This window comes from Amblyomma maculatum, chromosome 3 (genome assembly GCF_055883805.1).
Source record: "Amblyomma maculatum isolate TAMU_Amacu chromosome 3, ASM5588380v1, whole genome shotgun sequence".
Lineage (NCBI taxonomy): Eukaryota > Metazoa > Arthropoda > Arachnida > Ixodida > Ixodidae > Amblyomma > Amblyomma maculatum.
Window position 1 is genome coordinate 44,991,099 of NC_139346.1, and position 4,790 is coordinate 44,995,888.

At 42.9% G+C, this 4,790-nt stretch overlaps 1 long non-coding RNA gene across 1 annotated transcript; it reads right to left on the minus strand.

The window, feature by feature from the left end:
* Positions 1–1,036: 1,036 nt before the first annotated feature.
* Positions 1,037–4,177, minus strand: LOC146194671 (uncharacterized). Its single transcript, XR_014705897.1, has 2 exons — positions 3,634–4,177; positions 1,037–1,170 (listed from the first exon to the last, which is right to left on the minus strand). It is a non-coding gene; the product is annotated as an uncharacterized LOC146194671 (long non-coding RNA).
* Between the last annotated feature and the right edge of the window lie 613 nt (positions 4,178–4,790).

Here is a 4,790-nt window from a genome sequence, read left to right on the forward strand (position 1 = left end):
ATTGCGGATAACTAGAGATGATGGACGAGCTCCCAGAGCCGCTCGAGCTCGTAAAAGATGAGCTCGCGTCAAAAGGGCTCGGATCAGTGTATCGCGCGAACCTGACAAACGAGGCAGCCGTCAACGAATGGCTGGAAGCCTACAGCGTCGAAACCAACAAGTCTTGGATTGTGCAAAAGGTTCAAAAGGATGGAGAAAGATACGTACTTTGCCGATCAGCCAGTATTGCTCATAGCAGTATATTTCAATCATTGTCAAATAATTTATACTCGGCTAGTGCTATATGTGGGTTGAATTTCAGTCAATTTAACAAAAAGTGGAGCTACATTTCTCGCTTATACACTGGAGTCGAAAGTACACGAGCGCAATATATTAGGCGATAGTTTCCATGCAGACCAATGCAGTTAGCTGGCAAGCGCGAGAGAAGAGGCTTTTGAAGGAAGTCATCACCTCGAAGCTAAATGACTAATTGTAGAAATGATGACACAAAGTGCTAGTCACATGCCGTCAATCTGATAACTTTCCCTTGTAAACGTTCGTAAAATCAGTTTACAGAAAAAAAAAATCTTAGCCAAAGAACTTATACTGAGTGAACATCTAGTGAATATCTGCCGCAAATGTTAATAATATATCATTATAGTATACATTATAATGTCCACGTTGAAGAGAGTAGAAAGTGGACATGTACCGAATACCCACATATGCCCACACATCTCTTGATGAGATATTAAATGATATTCTGTAGATATGTAGTCAACATCTTTTTAGGGATCAGAGCAATTGCTGAAAAGTGCCAAAGAAGATAATTGTTTATCCAAGGTAAAAATTTCCTACTGGTTTCTTGCGGGGATCCTACTAGTTCCAGTAGTACTGGTTTATAAACACATTCCCCATAGCCACTGGAATCGGTAGCGGCTGGGTCTCCCTGCAGAAGGTCGGTTGGGTGCATTGGTTCTGGTGGGCCTGTTGACCTATGAAAATCTTGGTGCAGCAGCTGCCTAGGGCCGCACTATCAAAATGAAGACAAGGGCAAAGGTTTCATAAGTATGAATCATACTTTATTATTTTCCATGTCTACAAAAGTTCTGCAATCTGCGTGGACACTTTTGTCTTGCTGTGTGGTACTGCTGCAGGTGTTCCAGCTTCAATCAGATGTTGCAATGAAGTTAGCTGCACAGCAAGATTTTTTTCAGAAAAACATACAGCACCACACTACTTTAGTTTGAATATCAACAATTTGGAAAGCAGCCATTCAAGAACAATGCATTTGGATTACGTTTGTGTACTTGCATTGCCAAGGGCTTAGATTACTTCCAACCAAAGCCATCATCTCAGCTTTTAGACATTAGTTGATGGCATGGTACCCTGCCAATTTAACAGTCAAACCATTCCATATGTGACACACCACAAATTGTTAGTGTTGTGCTTCGCATGCTATACAGCTGCTTACAGTGCGATCAATCATGTTTCTGTCTAGTTTGAGCTTTTTCAGAATCAGTGCGTGGCGAGCCTGTGTATGCATTTGGACCAGAATATGAGAGTGAAAGTGTGTGCAATGACAACTGGTGCATGTGGAGAATATGCACTTCATGTGTTATATGTAGACTATGCGAGACAAGTGCAATCCACTGTGTGCGTGGTCTTCTCTATAACTCGAACCAATTCACTGCACTACAACATTGTCATCAACCATTTGTATCCTCATTCTCCTTTTATTTCCCTTTTCTCCCTTCTCTAGTGTGGAGCAGCACGCTAGGGTCATATTGCTGCTGGCTGAACTCTCCACCTTTCTTTTCGTTGAATTATTTTCATCGCTATCTTGCTTATTCACTGTGCTTTGGGCCTCCTTGCAAACACAAATGTGGCTATTTGCAATTCAAAGTAGGTTCTTTGATGGCTGCATGGCTGCCCAGTGTCATTTGTAGAACTGAAGTCACATCTGCCACTTTTTCCTGCCGAAAAGTTGAAGGCATTTGCCAGTAAAACAAACTGCTTCTGCATAAATGGTTTACAATGTATTGCTTGCCGTGCATTTACTAAACAGCAAAGGCATTGTTTCACCTAAATTTAGAAGCAGTGTATTTCAGTTTTGTTTAGTATAGTGTCCCAAATTGACTTAGGCTTTGCAGGATTCTGCAGTGTAGGTTTCCGGCTCATTTTTGACCAATGATTTTTTTTTAACACGCACTGACATCACACAGTAAATGGGTGCCTTACATTTTTCTCTATCAAAACATGGTCACTATGGCTGGGATCGAACTCAGGTCCCTCAAATTTAAATGCCTAAAACTGGTTGTTTCATACTATCTTCTAGACGACTTTCATCGGGGTAGCCTTGTAGTACCTAATTTACTATAAACACACTTGTGGCACATGATGATGACATTAACAAGCGTTTCTTTGAAATGTTGGATTGCTAGCTGACCAGTGTGCAAACCATAAGGGAGTGATGTCAAAATACTCTGGTTCTCCCCTCTTCAAGTGTTGCTATAATTTGTGAGCTTAATCCTTTAATTTTTGTAGCAATGATTCCTTCTTCAAAAAGATTGGTAGGCATAATGGTGCATGTACAACATGTCACCTAATTCAGAAGCTTTTGAAGCGGCTGTAAGATAGTTTGGAATTCAAGTTAGCCAAGGTCACTTTGAGATGTATACAAGGAATAAACAGTTGTTGTGAAAACCAGCACTTATTTATTTGACTCAATATTGAACTGCACCATTCTGCGTAAGCATGTTATGGGGTGCGCACAACTTCAAAAATAAACACTGTTGTTTCTTCTTGCCATGACACTTGAGCAGAATACCAATCACATACATAAAGAGTTACAAAAAACAAATTACACAGCATGCTATGCCACTGCCTCTGCTTAACAGGTGCAGTTAAGTTAGCTATTGCGCTCAACAAATGCCTATTCAACGCAGTGCTCTCAAACAAGCGTGAGTACTTTAAGAGGGTGGAAATTCTGGCTGGTTGGTGCATGACCTGTGGCTAAAAACAGCGCTAACACGAGACGAAGCAGACGAAACGGCGTCGTGTCCCCTCTGCTTCGTCTCGTGTCAGCGCTGTTTTTAGCCACAGAAGCGTGAGTACTTGGTTATCGAGTTTACCTAATATCCCACTACTTTCAGAATCAATAGTTTGACGTCGTCAGATTATGGGCTTCAGAAAAGGGCGGTTGCCGCTATGACCAGGGCGCCGTAATCATGCGTGTGAATTCACAAAACGAGAGCATGTTTTCATTTCAAGGATTATTACCGCTAATTTCAGAAAACTGGCTTCGCTGTTCCAGCATGTTGCCATATGAAACATTTCCGTATTTAAATGCCGGAAACTGGAAAAAGAAAGAAAAAAAAAACAATCCTGAGTGAAAACAGCTGCTCACAAGGTAGCATAAAATGAGAGACGGCCTTTGAGATGTAATTTAGCATCGATAGTAGTCTACATTTGCCCTTGGGTAGGCCAGTAGCTTTAGCATCCTTAGCGAAGACTCCCGAGCAGCGATGCAGCATCACAGCAAATGTTACACAAATACACCACGTAACCAAGTTTTTTTTTTTTATCTCTTTTTTTCCCCCCTTTTTACCCCCCATATTCTAGCGGTGCTTATCTAAATATTGCAGTGCTACTAACCAAGGCACTTTCAACGATTAGTGGCTCCAAGGCGAGCTCCAACGGCGCTGCGCAGCTTTCTTGGAATCGACACACTTGCACATCCAGCACCAGCACAGTCGGCATCCAACATGTTTAGGCAGCAAAAGTTAGCAGTCGTGGCTTCACAAAATCGCTTGCTGTCAGAGTCAAACACCAGACTTCGAGATGACGGCCAAGACACTTGTTTCGAACTGCAAACATCACAGTATCCAGCATCCAAATGGCACGGCTAGGGGCACTGCATTTATAAAGCCTCAAAACTGCGGCCGCAGCACCCCTTAAGCCACAGGCACTACCACTAAGCCATGGTAGAAGGATACGCGTTTGTCTCGTTAACCAACGCCCCAACGCCAGCGTCGGCGAAGCAACGGCGCGAGCGTGTGCGCCGCAATCGCGTTTTGGCATAAAAAAAAATAAAAACAAGCAAAAAACAACTTAAAGGAAGTGACGTCGTGTCACGTGCTTGTGCGTCAGAGCGTCGTCTGCTCGAGTGCTCCTACGGGATATGGTTTGTCAATACGCGACCCGGGAGGGTATTTGTGCACACCGTGAACGCGCAGTCACGTGACACAAGTGACGTAGAACTACTACGTCACTTCTGCGTGTCCTGTCCACGTTTTTTTTTTTCCCCTCTGAACGTAGCAGTGACGTAGAGATAACGTCACTGCTACGTACAATGTCATTTTTTTTTTGTTTTTGTTTCCCTCTTCTCCATGGAAGCACAAACACGTATCTCGTGAAGTTTCTTTCTTTTTCTTTTTTTTTTCTTTTGAGAAAGGCACACTTTCGCTGGTTTGGCGTCCGGTGTGAGCAGGTATCGCGTTTGCTTTTCAAGAGCACTGACTATTACTATGTTGAATATATCTGCAGTGAGGGAAAAGGAATAACTCAAGACAAAGCATGTATGCATGTTTGTTTTTTTCTTGAGAGAGGCGGTCTGCTCGGTCAAAAAAAGGCTCGATGCGTCGTAAGAAGAGCGCCGTTTATATGCACCCGCATTTTGTTACTTCGATTCATTCTCTTCCGTCGGTTTGACGTGTGGCTGGAATGAAAAATTAAGGCGGCAGCGGGAGAGCGTATATAGTCTTCTTCCCATGAAGCGCGCGCAGAGATTGTGCGTCTGCTGTGTCATATGC